At 39.5% G+C, this 12,322-nt stretch overlaps 1 pseudogene; it reads left to right on the top strand.

Moving 5' to 3' along the window:
- Window positions 1-452: 452 nt before the first annotated feature.
- On the top strand, window positions 453-9,813 carry LOC130220927 (uncharacterized; annotated as a pseudogene).
- Window positions 9,814-12,322: the final 2,509 nt, after the last annotated feature.

Genomic DNA, 12,322 nt, shown 5'->3' on the forward strand with positions numbered 1-12,322 from the left:
GCTTGCAATTCACTAAATGTCCAGGCAATAAAGTTTACGACTGGTTTCCAGTGTGACTTGATCCTGCATTGATAGTGAACGTGTAAGAACAACCGTAGCCCAGAGCCAAATCAAAAGGTGACATTCCAAAAGATCAATAAGATGATAATCAGTCATTCTAGACAAATTACTAAACAGCCACTCCAGAGACCAGTAATAAAATGATTTTAAAATTTATACTATCTTAAGGTAATATGATTTATATCGTAAGAACATTATGATATTGTATATTATCACAGCCAATAATGGCGTCCAATCTCATTAAGATTCAGCATGATTTAGGAAGGAAAAGAAAATTGAAGTGTGTAAAATGGACAAAGCAGGTGTGAAAATGAGAGTAAATGCATGTAGCAAGAAAATGAGGATCTTTCTTAATGTTAAAACATTAAAAAGAAGTCAGCAGATAGTTAAAGATGGAAAACAGTAAGTAGCTAAGAGAGGAAACGGAAAGGAAAAATAATCAAATTAATAAGAAGGAATTTCTTTATCTTCTAATAATGCAAAAATCTGTGATGAGAGAAATTGACATGCCCGAAAATTATCAACTAAACTAATCGATCTGATTGGAATGAAAATACTCTCAGTGAAAAACAACGCTGTAGCAATGGCAATAAAAGTTAACAATTGCTGATCCTGTTTGCATTTCCAAATTTGTTATATTTGTGTTATACACATTTTCATTTCCACAGAACACAATGGTATTGTGTGATACTACATGTACACATAGACTGAGTAATTCCTTAAAACATGATTTTCTTAATGTACTGTAGGTGTAAAAACACTCAGGTCTGAGGTTTTAGAAGCCACAGATGCATTCTAGACCGCATGTCATGTATAAATAAGGAATTAACTGTATGCTGAAATTCATTAATTTTAAGGTACTTGTGTTTATATGTTGGATGAGTCTCATCTCCTAAAAGTGGTAAACTCTGCTATCCTCAATATAGCTGTAGTTTAAACTACAAACAGGAGTATAGAATTGCCTTGTGGCTCCAGTGTAATAACTGCAGTAACTATGGAAATGCTTTCTTACAGGATTCAGCCTTAAACATTGCATTTTATCATGCTCCTTAAAAAACATTGATTTGGAAGTATTTTGAGCCAGATCACAGTCACATCTCATGCTCAAATTCCATCCTGGCTCCCTGTTACCACAGGACTAAATTTTACACACTGTCGTAAAACTTCCACCCTTTGTTGCGAGCATGTTTACACAAACACATAGCCTCAGCTGAAACACTGCCACACAGAGAACATTTCAAATCTTCACACACATAAAACTCACATTATGGCAGACTGAAAGTTCAAAAGCTAAAGATATTTAAAAGGATATGCTCAAATTTGACCATCAATGCTCAGTTGATCTGACCTTTTGCTTTGCAAAAACATGATTATGATAATAAGATGTCTTTGTAAACCAACACAAATTAAATTATAATTGCATGTAAGTGGATACCAATTATAAAACATGTCTAGCTAAGACCATAAATGGGAAATTAAAGTAGTACTATCTATTTTAATATAATTTGTGTAAAGGCTCAGATAAAACTGTGTTTTTTCTCTCTGCATATTCTGCCATTCAGGTTGGCGTCTGCCCAGACCTGCCTGTATTCAGACAGGACACACAGCTTGACATAAGATGGGTTATAAAGGTACTTAAAGAGGCCAATCATACCCAATAAATACACTAACACTGCCTGTCTACATGGCCTCCCAGTGTAGCGCTGGATCTAAATTTTGCAACACAAATTATAACTAAACCTTACCCATCTCATCCACACAAACACACACAACATACATTCATTATTGCAACCTCAGTATTTTTAACTGGTATATGTCGACTATCCAGGTTAAAATTATTTACATCATTCAAATCTATCATACATTATTCACTTCATACATATAGGACAATGTGGAAAATTACTAAAATATCAATTGTGGTAAACAATTTTGCAACTTTGTGGTTTTTCAAATTGCTGTGTATTGCTATAGTCATGTACAGAAGACTTATGCATGGCTACAATCACATAACAAACTAATTAGCAAAATCTAAATGAGACTACTAGTCTATTTAGATGTTCAATTCATTCATGTTTATTCATTAGCCCTGTTGCAGAATAGTAGGGCCCACTATTTTACAACAGTGACTTTTGAAAACTCAAAATTGATAAGAACAACTAAAATCTAAAAATGCAGGCACTAGCAATTTAACAAAATTCTAAATTAAACCTGCATTGTTGAATGTGACTTTAGCCTGTACATCAGATACACAAAGAATGAGAAAAAATAACCTGAAGATTGTAAATCATTCTTTGTCTGAATTTGCATTCTCTTGTTGATTTAGTCTAACCTTAGGTCTGCATTAATGTTTTTTTTCAATTGAACCATTTATATAGACAATTTTATGATTGTAATTGTGAAATTGTGTATTTTTCATTATATTTTATTATGCATACCACTAGTAAAAATACTGGTTATATTGGTTTTTGCACCTTTCCTTTAAATTACTCTTATCAAATATTTTTAAATACCATACTGTCATTCATCATGGAAGTGAAGCATCTGGGAATTTACTAGCACTAAATTTAGGACTTATTAAGACCTTATTTACCTCTCACACTTTGAACATGGTTATTATGTTTTGTGTTTACCCATTCTACAGTGATGCAAAGCTCATTGATATTCAACTATTGCATGGTCATTCAGCTGTCTCACATAAAGTGGAGCATCATCAGTGACGTTGGTCCTTAACCTGTAAATATATGAACTGCCCTGTGAACCTCACCTTATGTCTGACGCTGAAAAAGGTCTTTCCAGTGGAACTGATAATGACCTGGGGAGGATCTAATGCACATGAATGTTTCTCAAAGTGCAATGAGATTTGCAACTTGTTTGATCAATGCACTGAACTTTGTCATTCTATAGACTGAATACCACCACAGATGGACACAAATACAACGAAGCGGATGGCAAAAATGCCTGAGCAGCCACTTGAGCCCAAGCTCAACACAGCATGCCTACAACTAAAAAGACTGTGGGGTTCAGCGATATAACTCCATCTTAATGTTGAAGCTGCTTTTAATGTTGTGATTTCAGGTGATGACATTGTTTCTACAATCAACACCAACGCTTGCCAAAGCCATCCAAAAACTATGATCTTGTGGCCCCTTGAGAGACTGCTCAGAATTGCTCCAAGGGACCAGGGGAGGAAATCTGTAAGGATGGCTATATCTCTCTATAATATTAAACCCTGAAAACGGTTAAGGAGCTCCACACGAGACAGGACCACCAAATGGTCAAGCACTAAAACAATAAACTTTCTAATCTGAGAAGAAGATCAGCTAGAAAACCAGTTGTTCGGGTTGTCTCGATCATGCATCCTGAGCCCCCCTCTTTGCCCTGGACTTTACCTTCTCCACCAGAGCAGCTCACTCACATTCCACACAGAATGTTTAAGTTTTTAATATGGTGTATCTTGTGGCTTTATATTCATGTTTGATGTCATTTTAAATCTCTCTGTGTGATTGGTAAAGTGGTCTTAATTTCACTGTAATATTTTACAATCTCCCGTATATCAGTTAATTTGGGTTTTGACTTTGATAAGATCTTTGCCAGATGCTCCACTCCAGGGCAAATGGTCTTTACATCAACTCATGACCAGGCAAGTGTCTTGGTGAAGCTTTTATTGTCTTGAATTTATGACGATTTGAGTATTTAGGCAAAGGGTGCAGAAGTGTCTGTGGGATTCTGTAGGCAGGATACCCCATTGCAGTTTGTGAGTATCTGAGCTCTGCATCAGGACTTATATGCTGCAATGTATTTCTACACGGTCAGGTATTAATCTCTAACTTAAATGTATCTTCGAATAATTGATGTTGTACAATCTTGATTGGCTTATTTTGTTTAATTATGTGAATTGGAATAGAAAATCTTTGCCTGACAAATAAATGTAAAATTCTTGTTTAACTCTAATATCTCCTGAAATCATTTAAATCTAGTAGATTGTTTAGGCTGATGTTTCCGCAGCTTACGACCAGGATTTGTCATACATTCAGGATCAATGGATGGAGCATGGGCACAGCATTAGAGACCTGATGATTTCTGACAATCACTGACTTAGTATAATATAAATTAGGGGGCTAAATACAACTTCCTTTAAATATGAGCAAGCATGGGGCGGCCAATTATTGCTTAAAGGAAGTAGCTTTCAGTTATATTCTTTGACTAAGCTAAATTAAACTTTTCTTTAAATATGTGCAAGCATGGGGCGGCCTATTATTATTTAAAGGAAATTAGCTTATCGGCTAAGAATCGGAACTGGCGAGGTTGTGTCCGTGAGCAGATGTAACTGGCCAGCATACTGACTCTAAGCGACTTCGGGTAAATGATGAACCATTACTTGAGAATAAGGATTTATTAGGTTAATCAATCTAAATTAGACCGAATCACAACCTATAAGGTAATCAGCTTGAATTAGATAAATCTAAAATTATTATAAATTGGAGTCAGATTAAAATTCGGAGTTGGAAACAAATTAAAATAAATCTTAATGAATAAAAATATTTCTTTCACATGTGCTAAAAGGCTTACATGCATTTAACCTTCACCCATGCTGTTAGTTCCGTCATAGGAAAAATAGATGGGCCTTTACACATTTCTCCCTGGTCACAATAAGCACAGAGTAGCTAACTGTCTTTTTACCATTTAATTCACTAACGTCAAGAGTTAGTGAACTCTGAGCGCTGCGATCGAGAAATTGGCTGAGCGTATTCTCACGGGAGAACTTCTCTTGATCAAGTGTTTGTGGTTGAATCCACACATGTCTTTGACTGTGTATAGTCTCGACACAGATCACTGGGATCCTCCGAGATCTTAATAGTGCTATGTTCTGTTGAGCAGTGTGAAATGCTGCATAATGCATGTTAACATGCTTTAATACATGATGCATGTTAACTTGTGTGCATAGCTGGTTCATTCTGTGTACATAGTCATAGTAACAGCCCTATCCCGGAAGTCTCGAGATACCTTTTCGAAGTAACTCTCAAGTGCGCAGGCGCAGTCCTCCACACGTGAATCGGCTGTAGAGATTAGCACAAGGCTAAGCTAACTGAAGCTAACCTTGTTGCATTGAAGTGTGTGGTATGGCTATAGCATTAAAGGCTAGTGGTTAGCGCTCTTGTGGTCTTGAATGCAGTGTGTTAAGTTGAAGTGACAACCCTTACTCACGCTAGTGAGAATTTTAATGTCGATTTCTCACTCTTTATAGGCTATTTGCCATATTTCTCATTTTCTCCCCTTTCTTGGAAAAGGCTTTGATTAATGCAGATTCAATAAACCCTTAGTGTGCGCGATCTCATCGCTGGTTTAATCACATTTGTCAAATGTTTTTCCTGCTTAACGTGGCCTGTTTTCAGATGCTCATAAGTTGTTGGTTTATTAGCAATGAATTATAGTGTATGACTATAACTTAATGCTTTAAATTGCTCAATCAAATGAATGCTTAATGCTTAATTAATGATTTAATGCTTTTCTCTTCTGAAACTTATCAACATTATAGGAACAACCATTTCCTATGACTGTTGATATTTTGAAGTTGATTTATAGGCACAGTGTTTACTGGTTAATTTAATCATAACATTTATTGTTCCTGGGACTTTACAAACACAATCACTATTCTGAAATTTTAATTTCACTTAATAGTTAAATGATGCTTGGCTGCCCTATCCCAATAACAGTTATTGATTCATTTTAAATAAATACTTTTGATCAAATTGAATGACATCAGGAATACCACGCATTCCCTATCATCATTGATTTTGATATTGATTTATTCTCATAACTATGGTTTGCAGGAATGCTTGCTGATTAATTAAATCATAATTGTGTTTATGACTTTAATGACAACCTCACTGAGTGTAAGTCTTAACCAACATTATTACTATTTAATAGCTAATTGATGTTTGGTTTCCCTTTTCTATAACAATTATTGATTAATTTAAAGGGTACCTATGGTAAAAAATCAACTTTTCAAGCTGTTTGGACAGACATATGTGCATGTATGGTGTATAGACTGTCATATTGGGGTAATATAAGCACACCCAGTGCTTTTTTTTTTAATTTAACAACATAAAAAACGGTGGACCAATTGGAGCGTTTTTCAAACCGACCGCAACTTTACGTAGGAGTGCGGTCCCCCCCCCCCCCCCCCCCCCCCCACCCCACCAATATGGATTGACAGGCGCGTCATCATATCCTCAGTTTGTTGATTCACGTCTGCCATTTTCAGCATGAGTAGAAGCGATATCTCTAAAGGAACACCCTAGCTCTATTTTTAGATGCAAAGCTCATTGGGCTCAACACAAGAGCAATATTCTCCACATTATCGCTCTAATCGGAATTATTGGTTGTATCTTTAGGTAGGTTTGCAAACATGTGTACTTCTCATTGAGTCTACCTTATACTTCAGCCGTTTGCATTTCTTGCGATCCCAGAAGCTCCCTGTGATCTTAACTAGCATGCGTTTTAGAATTCTAAACATAGGTTTCTATCAGGGTACACTCAAGTCGACGGCTGGGCGCCAAGGACCGCTGCAGAAACCTATGTTTAGAATTCAAAAATGCGTGGCGCGACCATTCGGGACACTTCATGTTTCTGCCGCGCCACAGAGAGTGTCTGGTGTGCCGTGGCGCGGCTTCGAGCGGCGCATCCAGTGCCTCAGTCAAAGTTAATTCAGTGTGCGTGGTTATTAGTTTCTGTGTATAAGCTCGGCACTTGAAACTAGCACAAAGTTGACTGTAAAACTGTACAAAGACACATATGATTTTGTACTCTCTGCTTGGTCTGTGTCCGAGTCGTACATGTACGACTGAATGCTGAACCTCTCACTCCTGCTCCTTCTCGCAGACTTCCTGTCAGACTCCATTCCAAATGCAGAGCGGGTGAGCTCATGGCCCCGCCCCCTTGTTACGTTGGCGGGAAGCCGAAACTAATTTACATGTGAAGCAACACACCCATAAATCAGCAAACTGTGGACACGCCCCCAACATGACACTTTTTAACACATTATAATAAAAAAATCTAAATTGTGTTTTAAACTGAACCTAAACTGGCACACTTAGAAGAACTATAATATTAATATTAAATCATTAAAAAGAGGTAAACTATGTGCCCTTTAAATATAGCATCTCTTAATCAAGGGTATTGATAAAATCAGACATCTGAATCACGTAATGTCATTACTAATTTGAACTAGTTTTAAATTAATTTGCAATCAAGTTTTTTCTTTTGTTATTATTATTATCCTTCAGGTATTAAATTACCTCACAGGACAGTGCTCCCCTGGTGTCTGGTTGATGCAATGGCACAGTTTAGCCTGTAAGTGGCTGCAACTGAACTCAAGTCATTAAACCTAGCATACCAAAGCAGTAGCCTCCAATTAGCCAAACCCAAAGGAAAATTAGGATTTTCCTGTCTACTAGGCTGATTAGTTACCTTGATAACATAATAAACCAACCCCTTTTGATGTATTGACTCAACAGTGCCACCACTTTGTCAACTTTGTAATTTGAAAACTCGCTCACCTTTTGAGATTGTACCTGTGTGAATCATAAAAACAGAGAATGTTAGAAACATTTAACAGATGTTTGTGAAACTTAAACATTTTATGTTAAAATGATCTGACTCTCTCTCTACCCTTTCTCGCCATAGGACGCTACCCAATCAAGGATGAAACGAGTCAACCAGAAGACAGGTGTTTTCAAATTTGATTTCAGATTCGCATCCAAAAGTGGTTTACTCAGTGTAGGGTGTCAATCCTTATGAGTAAGAAACCAGCACTGTCATTGTTATTGTACTTTCTTTCACAGCGGAGGAAATTTAATAACAATCACAGTCCTGGTGTTTAGAGCTCCCCATTTCCAGCTTCCAGCCATGAAGCATCCTTTCTCATGCTTGACAAAAGCTAAAGGAATCGTTCTCTCTAGGAACCTGAAAGCAGCCAATTACCACTCTACTCCTTATCAGTCTTGCTCTCTTCCTCTGTTCTCTAGCTGTCCTAACTCTGTGTGTTTACTGACTGTCCCCACAGAGACTACAACGTAGATGCACGCCAACTAGAGGATCACAGTCACAGAGAACAACACCCACCTGTTTATTCCACACTCAACAGTAACTCACACCTGACATTACACCCTGACACTTTTTGTTTGCTATTTGTTTTGGGTTTTTTTTTTTTTGTTCTTTTCTATCTCTCTCCCCTCTAGGTCTGTGTCAGTGTCGGTTTTAGGTCTTCCCCCTCACCGCCACAAAACATAGCTCGCCCCAAAGACCCTGTTGGCCACTGGAAGGACCTAGAAGCATGGCTAAGTGTTGCAAAGGACAACCTCCTCCCTAAGCAGCCTTATGACGCAAGACCCAAGCAAAAGCTACAATCACAAAGATCTAGCAAAGATCACAGGTACTTTGAGTCACATTCTCATCACCACCCTCAAGCTGAGTGACAGGCATTCTACCCAGCTCCAGCACAAGCTGACACATGTGCAATCCCGCATCAACCAGCTAGAACTGGAGGCTCAGGAACGACTGGAACAGCCAGATGAGACTGATCAAGCTGCCAAAAAGGAGATCGATAAACTTAAAGAGACTCTAGCCGGCAAAACCCTCACCAGCTCCCTCTGTTCCAGCCAGCCAGGTATCACCATGTGGCCTGGACCTTAAAGACCTTGACAAGCTAGTCAAGAACCTAGGCATGTTCACGCCGAATTCGTCAGGCAGCCAAGATGTTATCCCCTATCTCCAAGACATTGACTTTCATCTGGAAATGAGACCCAATGTCACTGACAAAGATAGACTGTATTTGCTCCGAGCAACCTCTAGCCCTGAAGTGCGCAGTTACCTGGACCGTCAGCCTACTCACACCTACTGACTACTGACTAGATAGGCTCTGAGAAGCCCTCATCAGAGAGTTTGATGACATCGAGTCTGAACAAGGACTTGTAGCTGCCCTGGAGACGAAACAAGGTCACCATAAGTCTTCTCAAGCTTACTACAGCAGACTCAGATGAGCCTACCCGCAATGAACCTGAGATATAAGAGGACCTGAACTTTAAAATTATCTTCCTGAGAAACCTCCATCCTGGGGTAAACCACCATCTTGGGGTTTTTGCATGCCCCCACACGATGAACACTCAGCAATTACGAGATTTGGCACAATAAGCCTACCTCAAACAAAGGACGACTTCAGAAAAGACTTCCAAAATCCCTGCTGTTTATGACTTCAACACCCAAAGTCAAGATCTGGCCCTTGAGGGTGCCCAAGGCCCAGACAATGCTAAACTACCTCCCAGTAAGTGGAGTGTGTTGTCTTACAACAGACAACAAGACTGTCATGCTGACAGTCTGTCATGCTGCGGGGGGGGGGGGGGGGGGGGGGGGGGGTCGTGGAACAGGTCCACCTCATTTGCAAACCAAAGTGAGACAAGCTTGTGGGAATCCAGTGGTATCTCCAAGGTAAAACACCACCTTGACGCAACCAGCCCAAGAGGTCAACGAAAGAACCCACAAAGATTCCATGCTGACCGAGCTCCAACTGAACCCCCAGAAGGGAAAACATCACCATGTTTTGACCCTCAAGAACTGATGAAAATGATCCTGAAAGAGTTCTTCCACATAAGGGAAGAGGATCGGAAGTGGGAAAGAAAGGAAAACCTGATTCTGCCTGACAAGCAACGACCTCACAAAACAGCACCTCTTCACCTCACTTACAGAGAACTGTAAGCACCATAACTTCAAAGACTCAATAGACCGTACCTGAACACCAGAGTTGGACGCTAACTCAACACCTGATGCCTCAGGTCACCACTGCATCACACAAACACTTGTGGATGAAACCCTTCCAATTCCTAAGAGTGCTGTCTTGGTCGTTAGCCACTCAGCTGAACTCAGAATCAATCCAAATCCTACCTGTGCCATGCCAAATTCAGTCCCTCAACTCCAAATGACCAGAAAGGGGGAGGAACCAACCTGCTGACACAGACCCACTATCCTAAACTCTTAATATACGGCTAACATGTTTTTGTCATTTTTGTCATTTTAGGAAGACACCCAGCCCTAGCTATGTTTCCTAAACTCAATACATACACTCTCCCCTCCACTGCACTGCTAGGACCAATCTCTAGTAGAGAAGAGCTATTACACATATGTGACACTTGTTTGTTGTGCTAACCTCACTTAATGTCCTTATGTCTCAGTGTTGTTTACTTTTTCTCTCTCTATGTCTTTCAATTCGTTTCTCTTGCCTCATCAGGGACCCCCCACAGATGATGTTTAAGTTCAGAGCTCAGAATTAGGATTGACTCCTTTCATCAACCCTCACGGATCAATGCCTTAAAGGTGTGATCGCTGTATTGGTAACTTAATGTTGTAACACCTGTCTGATGACATGTTTTAGTTTTGTTGAACACATTTCTTCATTTTCAATCCAGAACCGAAAAGAGGATTGAAGGTAAAGAATGAAATTTATTGGTTTTGACTCTCATCAAAACAGCATTGTAGGGTGTATGTTGACTTTGACACTTGCCTTCTTCCTCCACGAGCGAGTAAAGGCCATCCAAAAGTTGTTCAAATGTGCATGCCCCACATCTTGCGCATGCTTAGATGCGATAACGCTGACTAAAATTTAAATTCTTTACAGATTGAGATAATGCCTATACATCTTTGTTGAACCATCAATACCTTGGTTAGTTCTAAAAGCCTAAATTCTGATCATACTGAACTATGCTCTTCTACACCTTGAGCGTTGCTAACCCGAGCATTCCAAAGTGCCTAAACCCTGCACCAAGATTCAGTTAGTGATGATGTTGTTTGTGTCTTGAGTTTGCCTGTTCTCTCTGCTTCTGCCTGTTTGTTTCAGTGCCTGCCAATGTTCACACCGGGAACATCGGCAATCAAAGGGGGATATGAAGTAACTCATGGGCATATTGCAGTGAACAACACGAGTTAAATCTGAAATCTCGGAAACTGGGCGCCAAATTACCTGTCACTGAACTGGCTTGAGGGCTTATACCACCAGGATAACAGAGCGGCAATTGATTTTTGACTATTTTGACCAATACTTTGGCCGCAGATGTTCTGGTACCCTTTAGTCATATGGGACATCCTGCCAGATGTACAATTTCGTAGAGACAAAGAGATCTCTAGAAGAAATTAATGCATACGAATGAAAGACAATCTATTAAAATGTTTTCCTCATATGCTGTTATTCCAACCAACCAGGTTAATCAATGTGTTGTTTTAACCCTTATAGCAGATTAAAATGATCTGTATGTGTTTGAAATGTATGATGTCTGGTATTGAACGATAGATAGTGACATTTGCAATACATTTGTATAAATGAAAAACTAGTAGCACAAACAGTATTCATCTTGTAACATTTGATGTGATATGGTTACAAACTTGCCACTTGAAATCTATATGCAGTCTGTTAATTATTGACCCTTCCTACGATGGTACAGGGCGTGGCCCCACCCTTCATAGCAACTGCTCATTGGAAGACAGTGCCATGGGGATTGACCAAACCAGGTCACTTAAAAACACCCTGCAACAAAGAATCTTTGCTTTTTGCATTAGCTGGCTTGCACTTGCTTTCTGCCCCGATTCGCCTGCCCGGACACGGCGCTGCCACACGATTGGGTCACCACGAACTCTCCATGTAAACCTCTTAAGTTTTGGGACCACCGAATCTGCACAAACTTCTGCAAACCGACTCAGTCCGTCATCTCGGTAACCGACAGCCGCCCACGAGCGAATCCCAAGGACATCGCTGAAGCCACCAGCCAATCAGGAGCACCGTGTTTCCCGAAGGCCAGGCGGCGAGGGAAAATTGACTCCAGCAAATTCGCAAGTAACAAACAAACGTTGTCTCTTGCTGATCTGGTGCAGATTGATCTTAAGCAGTTAAAGATAAGCCCTATTTCTGCTTTTGTGGTTTCTCAGGTGTTATTCTAAGATCTTGCAAGAAGTATTAGAATTAATTTGGGATGGTTGTTCAACTCATTTTACATCCTCTGAACTGCCTCTGTGTATATGTGTGAATGTGTCTGTGCGTTTGTTTGTTGTTTGCTTATTACGTAGTTAGTTTCATGTATCGTAGTGTAGCTCAATAAATCTTTGTTCTCATTTTGTAAGAAATGTGTTCTTGTTTATGCTTCTAAGTCCTTGCCTCGAACTGTAGATCTTGTTACCTTGCTAAAAGTTAACCCAATACTGTGTTATGTTATTATCATTG

This window comes from Danio aesculapii, chromosome 1 (genome assembly GCF_903798145.1).
Source record: "Danio aesculapii chromosome 1, fDanAes4.1, whole genome shotgun sequence".
NCBI lineage: Eukaryota > Metazoa > Chordata > Actinopteri > Cypriniformes > Danionidae > Danio > Danio aesculapii.